The sequence below is a fragment of the Hemibagrus wyckioides genome, linkage group LG09 (assembly GCF_019097595.1).
Source record: "Hemibagrus wyckioides isolate EC202008001 linkage group LG09, SWU_Hwy_1.0, whole genome shotgun sequence".
NCBI lineage: Eukaryota > Metazoa > Chordata > Actinopteri > Siluriformes > Bagridae > Hemibagrus > Hemibagrus wyckioides.
In genome coordinates this window covers 1,748,046-1,773,333 of record NC_080718.1, presented here as the reverse complement: position 1 = coordinate 1,773,333, position 25,288 = coordinate 1,748,046, and the positions used below count along the sequence as shown (strand labels likewise).

The following is a 25,288-nucleotide window of genomic DNA, read 5'->3' as shown; positions in this document are numbered from 1 at the left end:
TATGTGGTTGCATGGCAGGCATAACCTACACTAAGTGGTAATACACTATTAACTATATTCAATTCATTTTATTTCAAATGTACTTGTATAGAGCTATTCTGAATAGACAGATTTACAGAAAGTCCTAAAGCCAGAGACTGGTGTTGCAAGGAGTGTTGAGTCCCTAATACATCATGTGGAAGAAACCTTGAATAGATCAACTTCTTTTGGGTGACATGGGAAAGTGGGATTATAAATTATTGCTCTTACACAAGTGTGTGCTTTAAAGTCAAACAGCAGAAAGGAGGTTTGGTATTATGAGCATGCTTTATGCTTGCAGCAATAGTTTATAAGCACTTAAACTTAGGCTTACGTAAGGATGAGACGTGAACTTAAACAGTTATTATTAAAAGAGAGCTGTAGAGAATTTTTAGTTTTTAAAAAGCATTTTATTTATTATTTACATTTTTGGCACAGTGATGCAAGATGCTAGCATTTCCATTTTCCTCACATTCCTGGGTTTGAGCCTGAGCTCTGGTTATACTAGTGCATAGTGGTTTGCATGTTCTTCACATGGGCTTCCTCTGGTTTCTCTGGTTTCCTTCCATTGTCCAAAAACATGCTGGATATTCTAATTCGCCCCTAGGTGTAAATGAGTGTGTGTGTGTGTGTATGGTGCCTTGTGATCCGCTGCAAGCCTAAATAGGATTAAATGTTCTCCCCGTGCTTGTGTGGGTTTACTCCGGGTATTCTGGTTTCCTCTCACAGTCCAAAAACATGTACATTAGAGTGATTGCCCATAGAAGTGTGTGTGGTTATCTTTCTATATGTGTGGCCCTGTGATGGAATGGCGACCTGTCCAGGATGTACCCCTGCCCTTCGCCCAATGTGTGTTGGGATAGGCTCCAGCAGATCCCCGTCACCCTGATTAAGTATAAAGCGGGTATAGAAGATGAATGAGTGTGTATTTTTACATTTTAAATGTATAATTATTATTTTTGTTATTTTGCAAAACCTGATTTCCGATCTATAAACATGGGTAATTTGCTCTGTAGAGCCAGGGGCATTTATTTTTCTTTTCCTCTGGCTATAATAGATTGCACTCTCTTGAGGTTTGTTTGAATGAGCAGACATTCAGGTAACGCTGCGTGGCCGCTGGTGCGCGCGCTCTACGTTACAGAGTGACGCAGCGGAAGCACCGGCGCGTGCAGCGGACCATAACAGGCGCAAAGGCAGGGGGAAAAAACGCGCACGCTTTATACAGATATCATCATCACAACACTGGATTTTTATTATTACACCCAGGACTTTCGTTGCAGGGCACAACCGTTACGGTAAGATGGCAAGAAATGCTTATTTCTGTCTTTAATTCTGAGATATTATTCGACGTGTTGACGGTCTCGCGGTGGCTGCACGCGGAGAGGAGAATATGTTCATCATTTTCTTCAGAATAGGCCTCGCGACGTGTTTACCGTGTAAACACAACCAGAGCTGGGATACATTTTTGTAAACGTTTAGCAATTAATTTCTGCATTTCAGTAGTACGTGTGGTTCATTGATATTCTCTCTCTCTCTCTCTCACACACACACACACACACACACATACACACACACATCTGGCTTACTATCCTTGTGAGGACCATTGGCATTATTCGTAGTGCAGTTTATTAGGTCTAATGCCAACTCTCACTCAAACCTTAACCTCAGTAATCAAAAGCATTTTGCCGCGTTGTAAAATAAACAAACAAACAAATAAAATACAGATATTTCCTCATGGGGACTCAACAAATATCCCTACAGTTTCAAATCTGTCAAATCAAGTCAAATTGTTATAGCATTGTTGGGATACATGGCCCCTATAAAGATATAAATACACACACACACACACACACACACACACACACATTAAGACTGCATAGTAGACTGTGTACCAAACCGGAGCCTAGTAAATAGATTTCCTTTTGGTTATTAAGGTTAAGGTTTGAGTTAGTAAATCGAAATGTCCTACAAAGAGAAAAAAAAATTGATTACTGTGTTTTGAAAATATTCTTCCCAGGGTATCCTATGGCATGGACACATCAGTTACGGCTTACAAATTTCAGGGCTGAAAGTCACACAAATTGTATGTGGATTTTAAAGCCATTCAGGTTCTAAGCCAACTAAAGCCCAAGAGCCAATCATGTGAATCATTTCTACACAGTTCTGCACAGAAGCTGGTCCATATCATGACTGAGAGTATGGAGGTTGAGATACATCGATACAGTGACTATAAAAGTCTGCACGATCCTGTTAAAATTGCATTTTTTTTGTGATGTAAATACAAATCATGTCAGGTCTTCTTCTGTGCTAAAGCGACCAATAAAATTCAAATGTAAAACAAATAGAAATGATTTAGTGTTGAAAAAAGACCTACAGTACAATAACCAGGTTGCATAAGTGTGTAATACAGCATTCAGCCTTTTTAGGTAAGAGTCTTCCAATGTAACAGGTCTCGATTTGGCATTTTTTTATTGTGCTCTTCCTTGCAAAAATGCTCCAGATCTATCAGATCATCTGTGCACAATGTCTTCAAGTCATTCCTCATGTTTTGATTAGGATTTAGATCTTTGATCCGACCGAGCCTTTCCTAAACATTGATCTTTTTTTCTTTTGAAAGTATTGCTTTGTTTGCTTTGGGTCATTGTGATGTTGGAAGGTTAGTTTTTTCTTCCTGGTTGCTGTAACATATTAAAGGTGGGAATTTGTTTTGTACATCCTTTGTAACAGGGGTGTGTAGACTTTTCTATATCCGGACATTAACATACTTTATGTGTGTGTTTATGGGGTTAGTGTGAAAAAGCATTTAAATGTGTTTGTTTTTTATGCTAGGACTGTGACAGTATAACAACTGCTTTCGTAAAACTAGTTATTCATTAAATTAAACCCCATACAGCATTTAAAAGCACTAGATAACATGCTATGGATGTTAGACGCTATCATTATTCATAGCCATGGGGGAAAAAAAACAGTCTATACAATGCATTATGCGCTGAATGGTGCGCTATTTAACTTCAGTAGATGGACTCAAAAAGCTACCACTTTTGGAGGTTAGTAAAAATGATCAAAATGGATAGATCTTTGCAGTTTCACATCCTACAACCAGATATTCCAGGTGTGAAAACAAAAACCAGACAGTTTTTTTTTTTTTAAATGCATGAATATAAAGCACACCAGCTTTATTTGTCATCAGTTCTGTGTTGTCAGTCGGTCAATAGTGCACACTGCAGTAAGGTAATGATAGTGATGTATTTGTATAGCTGCTGATCTTGACAAGGACACACAAAAGATCAGGGGGTGGCGCTGACATTAATAATCAGTTGCACAGTACAGGCAGGATCGTGTGGTCAAACGCAAACGGACATTTCTTATAAGATCGAATGATAAAAAAAGAATTTATCTCACAAGTGTAATAAGTAGCTGAAGTTTTCTAGTTAAATCTAATTGAATCACTGTAAGATTTGGGGGCGGGGCTTTGTGGAAATAGGGGCTGGGTTCAAATCTTTTTCACTTTTTGACCACTTTCTCTCCACAAATTTAGCCTTATTCACTAGAATTTAGTGTTTTAAATATTTTATAAGATACGTTAGAGTAGGATGGTAAATTTGTAAGTCAAATCGATGCAGTGCTGCAGCTTTAATTGTTTGCCTCTGCTCTTTTTCCCCCATCGTGGGCCGTGGAAGCTTATGCGTTCAGCCTTTTAAGTAAAAGGATGAGAGATTAATTATGCAACTTTTTCACCAGAACCTGCTCGGAGTGGATGCAAGATTTGCAAATGCAACATCTATAAATTATCAGGAGGATCCATTGCCTGTTTATCCTGATTGCCTTGATCCACAGGGCCAAAATCAATAGACACAGTCTTTACTAGACATGCCATTACACGGCCTAGACTGGAGAAGCATCGATCCTATACTGAGCATCCAAGGCTGATGTTAACCTGAACCCCTTTGATATGTAATGTATTGGAGGGAAGAGAAGATTTAATATGAATAAACCCTCACTCATTGATTTGTATTCACATAATCATTCAGTAATGAATTATCCTGAGGCAGTCTGAAGTACGGTATGGGCTTTAGTGAGTGAGTTTAGACAGGATTAATTTGTGATATAGTGAACCTGTTTTAGCTGTTTAACACAATATAATGTAGTTGAAATGAAATAATGAATATGTATACTTGCATCCAATTTGGGTGAAAGGTGTAGGACAGTGTACAGCACGTTTATGTGTGGTCCTCTAATCTTAAGAGGCCATAAATAATTGAAAAATGCTCGGTTGTTTCATAGCCAGGTGTGTGTTAGTTCCCCATTACTTCACTTATACACAAAAGTAATTAGATAAAAAATCTAGAGTTGATTTAAAGTGTGGAAGCTTTGAATATGTAGTACAAACAGGCTGAAAACCCATTAGAGAGATAGCAAAAACATCCTGTGTGTCCAAATCAAACTGTATTTGGTATGTTCTTAAAACGAAACAATGCACTGGTGAGCTCAGGAAGTTCCAAAGGCTTCGGAAAACAACTGAAGACCACAACCTGGTAAAGAAAAACCTCAGTCACATCCTCTAGAGCTGGGTGTCATTGTCCAGTGATTGTGATGGATTTGAATCCTGATGATGGTATGGGCATTTATGGCTGGGAGTCCAAAAGAGGGCAAAAAGAGGGCAATGCCAGGGTGTGTGGGGTGGTACACTCTCTCACCCATGTCAGTCACAGTGAATCATGGACAAACGGCAAAAAAATGAAGCTCCAGGATGCAGGAGTATCTGTGTCAATGTCAACAATCAAGAGAAGAACTCACCAATACAGATAGTTTACTGCATGGAATAAACCATTAGTAGGCCTCGAAATCAGGAAATCTAAAAAATGCTAATTTCTGTGAATGTTCTTGAGTTTGGGTTTCCTTCCAACTCCATAAACATGTATGTGAATGTGTTTCCTTATATCTCAGGCTGATTATCCTGGGATACCATATAAAATAGCAGGAATACAAGGATTATTCAGTAAATACAGTTAGTGTTGTTTTTGCACGTGACGTAGAATATGTAAGTAAAATCATATTGTATATATTGTCATCTTGACTGGCAGGCTCTGTCATATTATCTGATTTCGCTTGATCAGGCTAGGAACTTGAACTTGAACAGACATCAAACACAGACACATACACTGTGGTTGAGGAGTTAAATCATATTTTATCAGCTACTATAATAAACCAAGGGTAAGTAGGAATAATACATTTAATACATACCAGGATTTTAACTTATGTTAAAATCAGGGCATATATGCAGTCATGTGAACATTTTCCACAATATTAGAAGCTTAAATATTAAATACATTAGCCTGTAGTCTATTCAATCAGTAATATAAAGCATTTGAGTTTCAAATTTGGCTGATGTTGATAGTAAACACTTGATGAGAGCACTTAACCTCAATGTCCTCATGTAGATGCTGCCAAGCAGTAATAAAAGCAGTGACACTGTCTTCTTCTTCTTCTTCTTCTCTCTCTCTCTCTCTCTCTCTCTCTCTCTCTGTCTCTCTCTATCTTTATTACCTTTCTTACAAATAGGTGACTGCCTATGGCTATCATATTTATATAGCCAGGACGATGTCTTATATTATCTTGAAGTAAACAAAGAAAGACAAAAAGTGACTTGCAAGCTATGAAGCTAGAAGACATTTTTGACTAGTGTCTGTAAAGAAGCAAAGTGAGCAGCTGGCTTGGACTACATCTGTAAGTATACTTACTTTGTGTGCTTTGTTTGCGTGTGCGTGTTTTAGAGTAAATGTGTACACGTTTGTGGATGCAGCTATCTATAGTGCATGTGGCCTTGATTATATAATCTGAAAAATTAGGTAGGTCGCATTTATAATATGCCTAATCAGACTACAGGCCACAATAATCCGCTTAAATCATGTGTAACGAGAGAGGCTTATGGCAGAACTTGCCTCTGATTTGAAAAATGATGTGCATAACATACCGAAACTGCCTACAATAGAAGACAAATTGGAACTAATAGTTTTACATCAGACATCTTTCACTCCATAGCTCTGGTTGTGACACCTACCTTTTTTTTTTATTTTTTCTTCAGGAAATTTCATATGCTGCATGTGCTGTTGCTAAATATATTTTCTGAAGGTTGCACTGTGCTTACTCGTCGGTACCAATGAAAAGTATACATTTCTATTAGGGTTGCCAGATCATGTCTCAAAAACCGATCTCAGTATAACATTGCATTGTTCTAGTTCCGTGTATTGTTTAGTTTAGATTTTGCTTCACTTTGAAGTGGTGTGTAAATCCTTAATATGGATTCAATTACAATTATTGGCAAACACCATTATCCAGAACAACATTTATCTCTTTTATACAACTGAGCGGTTAAGGGCCTTGCGGAAACAGTTGCATCTTAGTGGCCATGGGATTTGAACACACAATCTTCCGATCAGCTGTCCAACAACTTAGATACCACTGAACTACCATTGCCCCAAAGTTCTGTTAGAACAGATGTAATTGTCATTGTTACAGAAAAGACAGCATCACATCCCAGTTCCTTCTCTGAATCAGAGAAAATCAGACTCAGGAGCAAGATACCTGGAATCTTATCATTTTTGAAAAGTGTGTCATGACTGAATAGCACTTATTTGCAAAATTTCAACTGAGCAGCAGTCCATCAGTTCTGGATGGCTTTCTGGATGGCTTTTCCATGGTCATGTATTTCGCTCAGCACTGTCTATATATATACACTATATTGCCAAAAGTATTCGCTCACCCATCCAAATAATCAGAATCAGGTGTTCCAATCACTTCCATGGCCACAGGTGTATAAAATCAAGCACCTAGGCATGCAGACTGTTTTTACAAACATTTGTGAAAGAATGGGTCGCTCTCAGGAGCTCAGTGAATTCCAGCGTGGAACTGTGATAGGATGCCACCTGTGCAACAAGTCCAGTCGTGAAATTTCCTCGCTCCTAAATATTCCACAGTCAACTGTCAGCTGTATTATAAGAACGTGGAAGTGTTTGGGAATGACAGCAACTCAGCCACGAAGTGGTAGGCCACGTAAACTGACGGAGCGGGGTCAGCGGATGCTGAGGCGCATAGTGCGAAGAGGTCGCCAACTTTCTGCAGAGTCAATCGCTACAGACCTCCAAACTTCATGTGGCCTTCAGATTAGCTCAAGAACAGTGCGCAGAGAGCTTCATGGAATGGGTTTCCATGGCCGAGCAGCTGCATCCAAGCCATACATCACCAAGTGCAATGCAAAGCGTCGGATGCAGTGGTGTAAAGCACGCCACCACTGGACTCTAGAGCAGTGGAGACGCGTTCTCTGGAGTGACAAATCGCGCTTCTCCATCTGGCAATCTGATGGACGAGTCTGGGTTTGGCGGTTGCCAGGAGAACGGTACTTGTCTGACTGCATTGTGCCAAGTGTAAAGTTTGGTGGAGGGGGGATTATGGTGTGGGGTTGTTTTTCAGGAGCTGGGCTTGGCCCCTTAGTTCCAGTGAAAGGAACTCTGAATGCTTCAGCATACCAAGACATTTTGGACAATTCCATGCTCCCAACTTTGTGGGAACAGTTTGGAGCTGGCCCCTTCCTCTTCCAACATGACTGTGCACCAGTGCACAAAGCAAGGTCCATAAAGACATGGATGACAGAGTCTGGTGTGGATGAACTTGACTGGCCTGCACAGAGTCCTGACCTCAACCCGATAGAACACCTTTGGGATGAATTAGAGAGCCAGGCCTTCTCGTCCAACATCAGTGTGTGACCTCACAAATGCGCTTCTGGAAGAATGGTCAAAAATTCCCATAAACACACTCCTATACCTTGTGGACAGCCTTCCCAGAAGAGTTGAAGCTGTTATAGCTGCAAAGGGTGGACCGACGTCATATTGAACCCTATGGATTAGGAATGGGATGTCACTTAAGTTCATATGCGAGTCAAGGCAGGTGAGCGAATACTTTTGGCAATATAGTGTATATATATATATATATATATATATATATATATATATATATATATATATATATATATATATTCCTATACAGGAATTGGAATGAGATCATTTTCTAGGATCTTGGAGATCTGACAAAAATGTGCATGTGTTAAGTCAGGTTCCTTAATCAATACTTAAATAATTTTGAAAGTGTAACAGATTTAGATACATAGCCTGCCATGATGGTGCTATTATTTTCAACATCGGTTTTATTGCTACTGAAATCAAGATAAATCAAGGCTGAAGGTTTTCCACCTTTAGTATGGTCTAAATGTGAAAACCCCCTTATAGTGTGAGAGACTGGTTACTGCACTTGATTATCTACATATGCAATTTGATCATTTTTTCCTGCTGCGATAATACATAACTATTAAATTACTTTCGAGTTCAACTGCTGGCTTTAAGCAGCTTCAACACAGCTGCACATGTTTGGCCTGCATGGCTCGTGCAGCCTGGAATAACACAGACATTTTAGCACTAGCACAACAACACAACAACACGTGAACGCATGCATTTCTTACACGCGCTTGCTTTTATGCATTCTTTACTTGCACAGTGTGGTGGGTTCTGACCTAGTTTTCCTAGCTCCAGTTTAGCACATAACATCATAGCTACTACTTATAACACAGGAATATGTGATAGGTCTCAGGAGACATATCTAGGAATAGTTCAGTCAAATTAAGGGCTAATTTTAGAGGAATGGGATTAATGTAATCTCTTTGTATTAAAAAAAATACTACCTTGTCTTATGAATTGCGCACTTTCTCCGATTCTTCCAGTCATGATGGTCCTGTTTCTGGTGGCAACACATCTTGTATCAAACAGTTCCTCACATACAAACTGGACTGCAGGTATTTTCAGTCCATGCACTTCAGATTTACTAATGGAGTTGTGTTAAAGATGATTGTGTTAAAGATGTTTTTCCCCCCAGAAACTCCTGCTCATCAAGGTTCCCACATTCTACCCGCTGCTCTCGTCATTTCACTTCTTCTCATCATCTTCATCCTCCTGACAGTCTACCTGCTCAGGTAAAGCACGTGCATATCAAAAGTCACCTACTGCACTCTCCTTGATTTATTATATACAAATAAATGTTTATCAGTTTGAAAACCAAAAACACACAGATGATTTGCGTAGAAATATGCATTCTAAGAGCACAACATTAACAGAAATAATGATGATAAAATGTCTGGTCAATAATCTGGTCAGTTGTACATCCACATTTGGGATTTCAGTTGGGGATCTCAGTTGACTTTCCCACTGGCAGACTGAAACAGAGCACAGTTCACATGAATATTAATAATGTGAACGCTGTCATGTGGACCAGGATATGCAGCATGGTACAGAATCCCAGACTACCCCAAGGAGGTGGTATGTATTTGGTTGCATTGTAACTGTGCAGCGATTCCTGTGAACATGAATCCAATTCTCGAGTCCAAACTTTAAAGTAACAGAGTTAAAACAAAGTTACTTTAACAAAGTTTACTTTAACAAAGTTAAAGTAACCTGTGTGTGTTTTAGTCAATGATTACATTATTAGTTTCCATAACATATGTTTAGCATTAGTGGTAGACACAGAAGAGATGAGACATTATGTAACCATATTTTACATAATAGAATCAAAAAAAAAAAAATATATATATATATATATATATATATATATATATATATAGATATATATATATATAGTGAGTGTTGTGTTTGCATGTGTGTTTGTGATGTAAGATGTAATCCACTGGGGTTGGATAGAATGTGAAACCAGATGCCAATGCACTGGGGGAACTGGGAATTATCACACTTGTATTCAGACTGCAATAAAGGTGGCAAGTGTGAGAACCACCTAAGATTGAGTTTTGCTTCATTTAACCCATATGCTGAACTGCAGTCTGTGCTACTTTACCTGCCTCTTGAATGAACATTCAGCTGTGTAGCGTGTGTGTTTGTGTGTGTGTGTGAGTGTGTGTGTGGCCTTACCCAGTCAGTCTAACAGCTGTCTGTGGAATAAATGTAAAAGCAGTTGTTCTAGCTGGTCCTAGAGTCTTTAGCTCTCAGCTGCTGTGTTGAATCAGAACTCTGTCTCCCATGAGAAAGAACAGCTTTAAATGGTGTGGTCTTTTATCCATTGCTCTCAATTAACCAAAGAAATATTTGGAAATGTGATTTTTTTTTACTTTTTCATTTTGACTTTTTACCGGTTTGTTAGGTTCAGACACCAAAGGAAGGATCTTGTGACTTCAGTTGACAAAAAGCTACCCAATGGCTTCCTGGAGGACCAAGGTAAGAGCAAATCTGAGTTTGGGGTTGTTGTTTTTTTTGTTTTTTTTACCTTGCTGTGTTATTTTTAACGTCAGTGTTATCCATTGAGGCTAGATTCATGTACATGAGGAGGAGCAGAGCAGAACAAGACTTGATGCGGACACAACACACACTCGTAATATGTGACATATATTTGAAAAAGAGTGAGTGAGTTAATGGAAGCACAGACAGAGAGGCCAGTGGAAATGGTCATCTGTCAAAAAGAGCCATCAAGAAGTTTAGTAAGGAAGAGATAAATGTGCTCTTATCAAGTGAAAACCCTCATGTCAAGTAAACGGAGTGGCTACTTTTTATTTGATCCCGTCTTTATCTTTATCTCTGTCTTTCTCAGAACAAACCGTGGTGCTCCTCCCCAGATCTCCCTCTCCATCAAAGCACTACTTCCCTATTCCGCTGGACTCTCTGGAGGAAGAGTACCGCCTGCGCATGGCAGATGATGGCAAGCTGTTCAGAGAGGAATTTAATGTATGAACGCACTCTCCAGCTCACCCTCTTTCCTCTCCTTCCACTTTCTCTGATTCCCTTTCATCTCTGCAATACTTTCATTAACGTTAGTCGCCTTTTCATTCTCAGTCTTTGCCTTGCGGCTTTGGCCGTGGCACGTTCGAGGAAGCGAGCAGAGAAGAGAACCGAGAAAAGAACAGATATCCGAACATTCTTCCCTGTGAGTAATAACCACCACACAATTGAATCCAAGCACACAAAAGCATTCGATTTTATAATAAATTTGTGTATTCTCCTGAACAGACAATCACTCACTAAAATTTGTGTATTCTCCTGAACAGACGATCACTCCAGAGTGTTGCTTTCACACATAGACGCCCGTATAAGCTCAGACTTCATTAATGCCTCGTACATCGATGTGAGTAAATTTTCCCTTTTCAATACTATAGATAATTGTTTCAAGTAGTTGGACAGACTGAATAATTATGTGTTTTTGTTTAGGGTTACAAAGAAAAGAACAAATTCATTGCCACTCAAGGTAAGCTTGGAACTGTAGTTGTTCTTTCTATTATATTTTTTTGTATGTAAACTGAAACATCTGTATGTATACCAAAATGTTGTCAAATTGTAGTATTGAAGCAAACTTGCGTAGAAGCTAAAAATGGGATCTGTGCCCCGACTTCGTAAAAAGCAGGTGAAGGTTACAGCATATTAACCCCAGGTCATAAGGAGCAGGTGAATGGGATATTTTTAGATCAGGGTCACCTCATAAACCTGGCTTGTAACTCTGCACACAAACAAATCTCAAAAATGTTTCTAAACACTGCTTAAGCTTGTTGTTATGTCTGGATATTAATTTGCAGATATTTGGTATTACCTCCTCACTCGGACTGAGCTATTTGGGTAAATACCTATTTGCAATTCCAGTTCCAGGCTTGTATTAGTGGTTTACAAACCGACATGAATTCATTACTACTTAATTGTGGAAAGATTTTCGGTGCCCTTGGATGACACGCACAGAGCAGCAACAACTGCAGCATTTATTTATCAATGATTTCTAGCTGGATTTATGTTTCTGGCGATTGTCTGTTTTAGCCACACCCCTAACAAACTCTGAAATACTGCTTTGCCGAACTGACTGGACAGACTGGATGTAAAGTGGACAAAAGAAGAAAAGAACTCTTGTTTGCTTTCAAGCTCTTTTTATAATGGAGCCTGTTTTGTCTCTACTGATCTGCCAGTATTTAGTACATTATATATTTATATATTTCTATGCAAAGCATACAAAGATCCAGCAGATTTCAATGTAGCATGAATGAAAAAATGAAATTTAAGTTGTCTTTATTTGTCACATATGCACAGTGAAATTCTTTCTTTGCATATCCCATCCTTGGGGTCAGAGTCAGCCATGATACAGCACTCCTGGTGCACGGTGGGTTGGGGGCCTTGCTTAATAGCACAACAGTTGTAGCTTGGTGGTGCTGGGGCTTGAACCCCAATCTTTTGATCAACAACCCAGAGCCTTAACAACTTGAGCTACCACTACCCCCAAAAAACAGCACATGGTTTATGCAGTCCATGGGTTGCGATCTGGCATCTTACTGAGCCTTTGAGCTCTGTGGCCAGGCATACATCAGCTCATCAGACTGGTACATGATTTCTCCTCATGGACCTGCCAACGTGACCAAGAAACTCAAACCTGTGATGTTCTGGTTATTTTTATTCAAAACCACCACCTTAACGCAGTGAGCCATTAAACAGCATATTATATAAATTGGAATTGATCAAGGCTATATAGGATGCATCCGGATGTGAACTGGCCCTTAGTATGAAAGGAAATCTTCATAATCCATATCGTATTTTTACTTCTAGAGAGTAACAGAGCTCAGAGGTTTTTATGCTGATATGCTACTACCCGTGCTTAATGTGTTATTAAAGAACGCATTTATTTTCTCTGCCGCACAAAAGGTGCTGTTTCTTTTGAGTACCAACATGTCAACTTGACCTCGACTCTCATTCACTGGCTCAGATAAAGCGCTAATATTCATCACTTGTTCACTGCTTTGTTGTCATTCTCAGCACACGAGGTGATTGAAACATGCTTGCTTGTTTTATCGTTTTAATGTTCCCTTAAGAGCACACTCAGTAATACGAAGCCTACTTGATGATACAGGGCACTTGCGATTTTGATAAAAAGCAAGTTAATCTTTCCTCACTATGTATGCAAGACATGTGTTGTTACACTCCACAGTGGTGGTTAATGGATGGTCATATGAAAGGTGACATTCAGGGCTTTAATAATGTGTAGTTTAATTCATTAATATTTAATTTAGTTGATTATTGGGTTTAAATGGGTTTATAATTTTATTATAGCAGTTGTACAGTGTTTTACTATCAAAAACCTTTGAGATGTGCTGACTGTTTTATCTCTGTACCAGCGTTACTGTGGATAAGTGTGATTTATTTGCTCAGCAGGGGCTCAAACCCCATCCATTTCTCATTGCCCTGCTCAGCAGCAGCTAAACACAGAGTCATGATACTTTACACACTGAAAGCCAACAGTGTCCTGACTAATTTTGGATCAGATTTGCAGCGAGAAAATAATTAATTTGTTTATATTAATTGAAAATGTTTGATAAGTTAAATAGAAGGACACGTCGGTGTGATGATAAAAAGGGTTAAACTCTAAACAAATTGTTTTGTGACACCAAGTTAGTGTTGTGCAGTTCCTGCAGTTAACTACAGCTAGTAGTCAGTGTAAGTGACCTTTCATCTGAGGGTTTCATCAGTTTTCAAGATTATAACACAGAAGCAGTCACCCACACGTTACACAGCTTACAGATCAGAAGAGTGAATGTCAGAATGAATTTACTGAATGTCATGACTTTCTGTTGGAAAGCTTTAAAAAGGTCTGTTTGCAGGTCCGAAACCGGAGACAGTGGCTGATTTCTGGAGAATGGTTTGGGAGCACAAATCTGCCACCATAGTCATGCTGACTAACATACGAGAGAGAAAAGAGGTAAAACACATAAATATAGCACACGGTTTGCTCTGGAAATGCTTGCAAGGGTTAAATGGTTTTGAATCTGTGTGTGTTTCTAGGAAAAATGCTGTCAGTACTGGCCAGAGCAGGGCTGCTGGCTGTACGGATGTGTGAGGGTGTCTGTGGAGGATGTAACGGTGCTGGTCGACTACACTATCCGGAAGTTCTGTGTGCAATATGTAAGTCTGAAATAAACAAATGAACAGCTAAAGAATGCAGAATTGTACGTATATATATTGTACACTGGCTCATGTTGATTTGTGAGGAATTTCATGTATGTAGTTTTTACATAGAAATGACGTGCACATGATAAAGCAGTCTTGATGTATGTGAATTCTAGCAGTCTCCAGAAGGCTGCAGGTCCCCGAGGTTGGTCACACAGCTCCACTTCACCAGCTGGCCTGACTTTGGTGTTCCACTCTCCCCTATCGGTATGCTCAAGTTTCTTAAGAAAGTCAAGAGTGTTAACCCAGCACATGCCGGACCCATCATAGTTCACTGCAGGTAACAGTGACCATCAATCTGAACATTCTTCATCTGAATATAAACGTGAATATGATAATTCAGGCTTATTCCAGAAACAAACAATGGCATTTCTGTAGCATTTCATACTGACACCATAGACCAGATGTGTGCATGTGATGAAGCACAAAATGTGTGCCCTCTACTGGGGCAGAACATTGCAGTCTGAAAGGTGAATTGGAGGAAATGATAAGGGGTGAAAGAAATACTGATGATTTTTAGGAGTGAGAATTGAAATAAAAATAAAAGCAAAGAATTGTGTAAAGATTGTGGAAAATGAAAGTATCCAGCTAAAAGAAAGATTAGTATCATACTCGTGTATGGTATTTTGCTAGGCTATTTGCTATGATACACAATATTTTCATTTAAGGTTCATTAATGCAAGTGGGAACCTAACTGCCTCAAAGCATACTTAATATAGCTAATCAGAAGCAAGCATTATGGCACGTTCGTCAAACACAAGACCTGAAATAATTGTTTGGTCTGAAAACCACACACCTGGCAACACTCACAAACTGACATTCACTGAATTTAACTAGATGGCTGTTCCTGAGAAAATTCAGCAACTTATTATTTCAATCAATTTACGCTCTAGGCTTTCTCACAACAAATCAATCTCACTGTTGGATATATAATCTAATGATTGTCAGGTAGTTCTAGGTTTCCCCTTGTTTTATATAAGCTGTATCCGATACTGCCATCTTGTGTTGAGATTGAGAATTGACCTAATACAGGAGACTTACTAACAGGTACCACAGAGTATAGAAGTAAAGCATTAAGTCTCTTTATATACTTTCACAAGAAGACCAGCCTGTAACCGCTTAAATGACATGAATTAAATTTGGTTTTATACTTGTACTTCTTGATATAATAAATAGCTTTTCTTTTCTTTTTTTAAACACTTTTCAGTTTTGAACACCTGAATCAGTGTTTATAGGTTAGGTCTTGTGATTCATTTCAGCTGGAGCATGTGGAAAGAAAACAAGACCTGTCCCTGCACTTTCCTTCACTTAAAGCACCTTAAACCCTGGAATTTCCTTCAGGATGAATGTAAAAGTTTACAGAATTGCCATATTTGGCTGATGGTCTGTGTGCTCAGCTGTTTAAAGAGGCAGAAGGCCATCATACAGAGGTGGCAGCAGGAATAACACAGGCTACTGACTTAACACCTTAACACCTTGCTCTACCCATGTGTGTACTTACCCCCACTGTTACCCATAGCTCTTCCCTGCATGCTTCTTATTCCTGTTGCACTTTATATATGTCTCGTCAGCACTGTGAATGTCATACATGTGTCTTAGACCTTGAGTCCAAGAGAATTATTATTTCATCTCATCACACTGTATGTGGCTGTGATTATTTTGAAATACCGCATAGTTAAAGCTCTGTGAAGAGATTCTGGCACTTAGGTTTAAAACACTTAAATCCTCATTATTCCCATCCTACAGTTCTGTTATTTATTTTAAAGTAAATTGTTCTTCATAAGTATACCAGTAATTGTTAAGAAGTTTCTGTCAGTTCACATTTCACAATACAAATCAAATCCAGCTCCAAGAACAGATTCAGGGTCTAAGGTGATCTGTTATAAAGACGGTATAAGCTTTCATATAAGCATTTCTTTAATTCTCTCTTAAATCTCTAGTGCTGGGGTTGGAAGGACTGGGACGTTCATCGTGATTGATGCCTTGATGAACATGATGCATGCCGAAGGCAGAGTGGACGTCTTCAACTTTGTATCTCGAATAAGAAACCAGCGCTGCCAGCTTGTACAGACGGACGTAAGACTCCCTACTTTCTGAAGGATTCAGATCTTTTCCCCACATCATACATTAATCTCTGAGAACTCCTTCTTTTCTCATGCAGATGCAGTACTCATTTATTTATCAAGCTTTACTGCAGCATTACCTGTATGGTGACACCGAGCTGGACGTTTCCTCACTGGAGGGACATCTGCACAGACTCCACAGTACTCACATACACATGGACAGAGTGGGGCTCGAGGAGGAATTCAGAGTAATTAGATTTACCTGGTTGTTTTGTGTCCTGTGATGGACAGGTGACCTGTCCAGGGTGTACCCCTGCCTTTCCCCCGATGTGTGCTGGGATAGGCTCCAACAGGTCCCTGTGTCCCTAATTAGGAATAAAGCGGGTATAGACAATGGCTGGAAGGATGTATGGATGGTTCTTGATGGAGAGCATGACATGTTCTCCTAATGTTATGTTGATCTTTTTGTTTTTGCAGAAACTGACTAATGTGACATGAGAACTGGAAATCTTTCAGCCAACATGAGGAAGAACAGAGTACTGCAGATTATTCTGTGTAAGGAAATTATTTTACTTTACTGTATTAACATCATAAACTGTGTTGTACGTCTCTATATGACCATAGCATGTTAGTACCTCCTGTCAAATACCTTTGCCTTATTATTCATAAAACTTTATTTGAATGTGAGCTCATTTGAATGATTTGAACACAAATATTTATCTGATTTGGACATCCTGCTATGTTTTCCAGATGATTTCAGCAGGGTAATATTATCTGTGAAAAGAGGTCAAGAATTCACAGATTACATCAATGCATCTTTTATAGACATAAGTCTCCTTCTTGATAATGTGGCAGTGGATATGTTATGAATCCAGTGTCATGGACATGCAAGCCAACTGTTTGTATTAAACTCAGTAGACTTGTTAAACTGTGGACTCAGAGAGTTTATTGGGAATGGAGCATTTACATGACTAAATGTAATACAGTAGTATAATGCTGAGTGTAAAACTGTATAGATATAGTTAGATTTTTGTGTCAGTTACATTTAGTATTAAAACAAAAAAATACAGAATCTGAATTGTATTTCATTATTAAGCCAATTGCCATCAGACATTCATTCTTTTAAGGTTAAGTTGTTGGACTACAGATCTGAAGGTTGTGAGGTCCACCAAAACCACCACTGCTGAGTCCCTGAGCAAGACCCTTACCCCTCAATTGCTCAGTTGTATAAAATGAGATGAACTGTAAGTCACTCTGGATAAGGGGGTCTGCCAAATGCCAGAAATGTAAAAACAATGTCATAACAAACTGCATTTACTGTAGATCTGTGCATTGTCTGTAGGGTTACAGGCAAAAGGATTACTTCATCGCTACCCACAGCACACTAGCACACACTGTGCAGGATTTCTGGCGCATGGTGTGGGAATGGAAGTGTCACTCTATCGTCATGCTAACCGAGCTAAAGGAGAGAGAACAGGTACACTATTACAATAGCAAAGTTCATCTGTGCCTGTTGATTCCATATTACTCTACACTGACATCACAGATTGTATGCTTTCTATCAGAAACATATAACAAAACTGCATTACTTTATTGTAACCCATGAAACAGACTTTTGGTCCCATCTCTTTCTGACTGCAGGAGAAATGTGTGCGTTACTGGCCTGCAGAGGGCAGCATTTTGTTCGGGGATTACAATGTGGAGTTGAAAAGGGACACGCTTTATGAGACATTTAGTCTACGAGATTTGCTGCTGACGTTCTCATCGGTGAGTTATACTTACTGTACGGAAACCCCAGAAGTAGCATGTGTGGGATGCATTTTCAATGCTAGTGAAAATCCAACAGCAAATCCAAATCATAATCCAAAAAGTCACAATAGCTAAAGACAGGCAGTAAATCAGAAAACTGGGAAAACAGTAAGACAAAGCAAACAAATCCAACACAGCACAAAATGAGAAAACTAGGTCAAAATAAACAAGCAATGTCATGGCTTGGAAATGAAGGCTACGGAACAATACATGCTGTTTAAATGTCCGTAAAACCAGAAGTAACTTTGACCTGGAAGTGGGTCAAAACTAAGGAGAGGGCCCCCTCTGGCAGTTTCGAGGGGGCAACACAAGTCGTGACGTTACATAGTCCCCCTCTCTATGAACACCTCTTGGTGTTCTACATTGTGGTCGGCCACGGGGTCTGGGTGCTGGTTTCTCTGGGAGTCTATGAAACTCTTCAGTGTCGGATCCAGGATGTTGTTGGCATCGACCCAAGCTCCTCGGTATCGTACCCCTCCCAATCTACCTCAAGTCGACCCCAACGGCATCTGGAATCCAGAAGGGTGATACCAGATAGGTGGGAGGAGTCCAGTGTGGGAGGAGGTTTGATATCCATGCTTTCCTGGTTGGGGGGGATAGTGCGTTTGTTTGAGCAGGGAGACGTGGAATGTAGGAGAGATGCAATAGGTGGAGGGAAGTTGGAGTCGGTAGGTGACAGGGTTGACATGTTGGGCAATTCTGAAAGGACCTATGAAACGAGGACTCGAATTAAGACAGGGAAGTTTGAGCTTGAGGTGACAGGTGGAGAGCCATACTCGTTTGCCCTCCTGGACTTGTTGATGTTGGTGCCTACAGTGATTAGCTTACATTGTCTGCACTCCTCCTGTTGGAGACGCACATGTGCACTTTCCCAAACCACTTGACTCCGTTGGATTCAATTGTTAACGGCCAGGACATTTGACCATTTGCCAGACCAGGGCAACATGGAGGCTGGTATCCTAGTACACATTGAAAGGGTTGCCAATCCCGTGGATGAGTGAGCGAGAGAATTTTGTGCGTATTCGGGAGAAACTCGCTCCACTGTGGCTGTTCCTTGCTAGAGTATGTTCTGAGATAGCGGCCGATTTCTTGATTAGAGGTTCCACTTGCCCATTCAATTGAGGGTTAAAATTTGAGGTGAGTCTTATGTTGATGTCTAAGTGGCAGCAGAATACTTTCCAGACTCGAGTGGTAAACTGTGTTCCCCTGTCTAATGTCCTCTGGGAGACCATAAACTCTGAATACATGGTAGAACAATGCCTGGGTTTGGTTTGGGCACAAACTTGGCAGGCTTTGACATACGCTTCCACTTCCTTGAACAGACCAGGCAACCAGAAGGCATTTTGGAGAAGGGATATGGTTCTCTGAATACCCGGGTGGCCTGAACTGGGTGCTCTATGGACCCACTGAATCACCCGAGAGCGCAGGCTAGTAGGAACATATTGCTTGTAGGGAGGGCATTCTGGTGGTGGTGGTTCAGACTGTTGGGTCTGCTGCCTGTCTCTTCCATAATGTCCCAATGGACTGAAGTGAGCACAATACATGAGGGTAATATAGTTCCCTTTCAAGGGAACTCGACGCTGCATTGTGACTGACGCTATGGGAACACTTTGTCGAGGAAGTGTGAAGCTCTGTGTGCACACACACCAATTCATTGGCTCAGATAGGACAAATGACTGAGGAATACGCGCCAATGTCCTTATAAGGGCATCTACGTCACATTCATTGTCCTTATAAGGGCATCTACGTCACATTCATTCAGCTTTTTTGCGTTCAGGAAGCGCTCCGTTGTATGAGTGTCGAGTGTCTGTCCGAGACAGGTATGGCAAAAAATTTTATGAGGTATGGGCGTCCCTGTCTGTGATTCCTTATGGAGGATGACACACATGCTCTTTGTGTGGTTTGCTTGGGTGAGAAGCATGCCCGATCGGCTCTCGAGGGATTTGGCTGTGTGCATTGCGGGAGATTTCCTCCTCGCAAACTCCGATCCCATTTGGCTTTGTTTACTGGCCACACGTTTACGCCTCATGACTCAGATCATCTTAGATCATGGGGTTTGCAGATGGAGTTAGCGGAACAGGAGACAGGTTCTTCCCTTTCTTTTGTCCTTTCCCCTGACTCCGATGTCTGCATTTCGGCTTCGGTAACTCACACAGTGATTTCTCCCAACTCAGAAGTGGATATTTCTCTGTCCACTTCGGGTTCTGAGTAATTTCTCCAGTTTCCTTAGTTTATTCAGCCATTATGGGGCTGGATGAGCATGGTTATGCTGCATTGCCTAATGTGAAAGAAACGCTTGCAGGCTATCTCTCTCCTGCATCGGCAGCATGGAGGAAGCCGGTGCTCCCTTCTAAACCATGTAGGGCCACTTCAGCCCTTGTGTGGAAGGTCTAAACAGCAGTGGCGGTTTTCCAGGCTTACCAGGCTGACCTGCTGAGGGAGCATGACTGCGGCGAGGTCTGAGCCCTGACACAATCTCTGAGCTGCGTAGAGCCATGGATCTTGCGCTCCGTGCCACAAAGCAGACGGCCCGCACCATAGGCCATTCAATGGCTGTGCTGGTTGCCATGGAGAGGCACCTGTAGCTTAATCTTACGGAGATAAAGGACATGGACAAGTCCTTTCTCTTAGACACCCCGATTTCACCTCAGGGTCTCTTCGGCGATGCTGTCAGCGCTGTTGTTGACCGGCACCAGGAGGTGAAGCGTCAATCGGCGTTTAAAGAGTTTATCCCTCGCTGCAGCGAGAAGCCGGGGCCATCATCCAGCCTCATCTGTCCCCCTTCTGGCAGGGCACAGAAAAAGGCTAGTGTGGCAGCCCATACCCCCCTCCCAAAATCGGGGGAGGCTGGTCTGCAGGCTTGGGCTTAAGCCCATCAGACGAGACCTGACCTGAGATCGGTCATCTCGGCCAGACGGGCCACGAAGGAATCCTGACACCTGAGGGCTAGGGTTCCTGGGAGCACCCTCCTCAGTGGGGCTTTCCCTACTCTCTACCCTGCTGCCTCTGGTGTTTTGGGGGTCGGTAGGACCCACCCTTGCTCCCATTTCCTTTATACATCTATCCCCCTGGTTTGTACCTGCCAGTGCGCTGATTCAGGACACCGGGAGAGAAAACATGAGTCTGACACCTCTCTCAGACAACCTGGCAGCATGGAGACTTCTGCCAGGTGTCTCTCAGTGGGTCCTAGATACCATAAAGAAAGGGTACAGGATCCAGTTTGCCAACCGTCCCCCTCAATTTCAGGGAGTGCTGCCCACTATCGTTGGCACACACCAAACTTTGTTCCTCCAAGAGGAACTTCTCTTCCTTCTGAGAAAAGGGGCCATAGAGCTTGTTCCCCTTCCAGATCGGGCTTTTACAGCCGGTATTTTGTTGTACCAAAGAGAGACAGGGGGTTGCATCCAGTTCTGGACCTCCAACTAAATACGTGACTTCTGAAGGAAAATAGATCCACTTGATTTTAGTTAGGGGCATCAGAGTAAAGGGGGCTGAATACAAATGTGTGGCACACTTTTATTTGTTTTCCTTATCCTATTTATCAATTTCCTTTCACTTCAGAATTATGTACCACTTTGTGTTGGTCTGTCACATAAATTCCAAATAAAATAAAAGATTAATGTTTGTGGTTGTAACATGACAAAATGTGGAAATGCACAAAGGGTATGAATACTTTTGCAAGGCACTGTATGTCTTCATGTAGTACTAAAGAAACTAATACTTGTCTCAAATTAGGCATCAATCTAATCAATCAATCAAATCAAATTTTTAATCCACCAGGATGTAAATAAACTGCAGTAATGGGAGAACATTTTCTATTGAATCAATTTGTATCTATATTATTCAAGCTATAATATATAATATGACTGCAAATGACTATATAATGTCACTGATGGATGACAAGTTAAAGGAAAAAAATTAGATAAACTTTAATGAAATAAAAATTTTAATAATGTGTTGGGTCTTAACAACATTTTGTTATGATTGGCAGCAATTATAGAACTCTTTGGATCTGTACTGGAGGGATGAAAATGATTCTTCCTTCATGTTTTCTTTTCATGATGCTGATAGAGTGCACTATCCAAAATATCAGAATCTCCAATAGTCACTAAGAAGGCCAGAACATATAATATACATAATTTTTATACTCATTAAACCATTCAGTGATCCTTCATGCCTGTAGACATGGATATTGTCATGCTGTAAGATATTCATCAGAATAAAATATTTCATTATAGACATACATATATAAACACATTACATACAATAAATATAACGTATTTTTAGGAGAAGCAGTCTCGTCTGGTCAGACATTTTCATTTCCATGGCTGGCCAGAGATTGGAATTCCCTCGGACGGAAAAGGAATGATTGATCTGATTGCTGCAGTGCAGAAACAACAACAGCAATCTGGCAACCACCCTATAGTGGTGCACTGCAGGTACCCATACACGTCCACTCACACACTCAAGCTGCAAACAGATGATTAAAGCTCAGAATTGAAGTGAAGAAGAATCCTTGCTGGCTTGGCATAGGACTGTTTTATACACAATAGTTATCTTGTGTGATTTGGTTATAATCAGTGCTGGTGCAGGCCGGACTGGAACATTCATTGCCCTCAGTAACATTTTGGAGCGTGTTAAAGCCGAGGGCTTACTGGACGTGTTCCAGACTGTGAAGAGTTTACGCACTCAGAGACCACACATGGTCCAAACTGTGGTAAGAATATTTTACACACAAGTGCCTGATTTGTGGAAAAATAACTAGCTCCTGTCACTGTTAGTTTAATACGTCTTATCAATACATGATAGTATACTAATATGTAAACAATTATGTTTCTTCTTTCTTTCAGGAACAGTACGACTTCTGCTACAAAGTGGTACAAGATTTTGTAGATATCTTCTCAGACTATGCTAATTTCAAATGACTTTTCCTTTTATCACTTCTGAAAAGAAAAACCTTCCAGATTTGTTCTGCTTTCAGTTAGAAGAAACTCTTGCTATGAGTTCATAATACTCTATGCACTTGATCTTGATCTTTCTCGTTAAGCATTGAAATAATTGCAGTTTGAACGAAGTGTTTATTTTGTACATAAGCAATTCCTCGATTGTGTAACCACATGATAATGATTTGAAACATTTGCGTTTAGACTGTAGTCTCTTTGTACTTTGTTAAATAATGAAATTGTTTTATTTATATATTTTGGGTACAGGGCTGAATGAGAACATTTTTAAATAATCGACATATATTTTTCGTTTGTACATTGCCTGCTACTGTTTTATGTTGTTTATTATTATTATTATTATTATTATTATTATTATTATTATTATTATTATTATTATTATTTAAAATGGAGCAGGTGTTATGTATTTTGTAAAAATCTGTATTACAGTGCTATTCTGTAAGATGAAGTCTGTTTAACAAGTATTCACTATTCACAACTACTAAGTTAACAATTCAGTTTCAGCTGAAAGCCTAGAAGACACATTGCATTGAGGTATGCTTGTTAAATGGCCCATCATCGTTCAGCTGGACTTTCTGCTGCCGAAAGTAGACCCATTGAAACCAAGCAGACCCCATTATATTTAGTTTGATTTGGGGATTCATTTGCTGTGACCAAAAGCCCTTGTAAAAGCCACTTGACTGTGATTACAGCAGGTAAAGTGTAATAGAAAACGTTATTAGACTTTTTATAATTACAGCAACACTGTGGTATGAGGGTGGGATAGTTCCTCAAGACCTCAGATCTGCTTTAATAGAAATTTACCTGACAGTGTTAATCTGAGAGCCTTTGGGTTCTTTTAGTATAATAAGTTTAGAAGGGGAAAGAGATGACTTGTAATACTCTTTACAGATAACACAATTTCTGGGGGGATTACTTTTATTTTGCTTTTAGATGCCTGAGGTCGAATTCTAAGGAATCAGATGGCTACTTGCTGATAGATAGATAGAGTTTTAGATGGAATTATTGGTCTGGTTATGGATGTGATTTAAGAAATCTGAGCAAATGGGTTGATTATTTCACGCACTCTGGATTCTGTTTTAATTTCAATGAGCAGTAATTGCTGGCTGGAGAATATTAACTACATTATACATAGCTACTTATCTAATTTCTTTAACATGTGAAATAATGGAGAAGAAAGTTACAGGAAATTGGCATGGACTTGTGGGAAGTAAATGGAAGAAGAAACGAGCAGCAGCTTTATATAATACACCGTCCTCTGAAGGTATTTGAATTGTTCATTTCCAAATCTCTTTTCTGTTGTTTTATCAAGCAGCCTGGAACTGCAACAATAGTAAATCAAGTATGAAGCAAAAGTAAAGAATGTCACTTTATTTCTTTGTGGTTATTGGTCAGATGTATACTGTAGAAATGTGTCTAACAGACAGTTATACAGGGATAAATTTGAGGTCTGCATTATACAGTCTGGTGATGAAAGAAAAGACTAGATCTTTACCCAAAAGGATAGAAAATTAAGAACGTGTATGACTTAAAAAACATGGAATAATGCAGTTGACAAGGACAGAGAAATGATCATCTTTATTACATTCTTGAATAATAATCAACGGGTTCTTTAGTTTCCTTAATGTTTTAGAAAACATTACACTTTAAAATAACGATGGTTCATAATAATAATAATAATAATAATAATAATAATAATAATAATAATAATAAAACACTTGAATAACAAGGTCACATGTCACAAACATTTCATCTTTATGATCTGAGTACGATTTTCTCCCACATAATAAACAAGTGATTGTTGCCCCTGGTTTTATTTATTCAGGGTTTGGACTGCACTGTAAGATGAAGACTCCACCTTAGCATTATAGGCAAACTAACCAATCTGCACAGATTACAGAGTATTACACAGATTATAAAGTATTACACAAATAACACAGTAGAGGTTTATCTAAAGGGCAGGCCAGGAAGTTGGGGTGTCAGGCAATGAGGCACAGCTCCAGTATCAACTAAATCTGTGAAAATCAATGTCAAACATTTTAAACACAAAATAATAAATACCTTTAATTTAATTTAATTTAATTCACATTTCAATGAATCAGGGGATAAATTATACTTTGAAAAACATATTTTTAAAGAGGTATGGGGTGAGAGAGAGAGAGAGAGAGAGAGAGAGAGAGAGAGAGAGAGAATTTAACTTACATGGCTGTAGAGAAGGCATGAGAGGATGGGAACAGAAAGGAAGGTCCTACCACACTGACTTGTGTTTACTGCTGACTCAAAAATCATGATCAGTAGACTGACCCTTTCTCTGGTCAGCATGATATCTCATGTAGAAGGGGTGGGGAACAGCTTGGCACTAACCAGAGGAAGGGTTAAAGGCCTTATCCTATTATTTACATTACTATAATTATCAATT

General features: G+C 39.9%; 1 pseudogene; it reads left to right on the top strand.

The window, feature by feature from the left end:
• The first annotated feature begins 1,178 nt into the window (after positions 1-1,178).
• Positions 1,179-24,524, top strand: LOC131358899 (receptor-type tyrosine-protein phosphatase epsilon-like; annotated as a pseudogene).
• Positions 24,525-25,288: the final 764 nt, after the last annotated feature.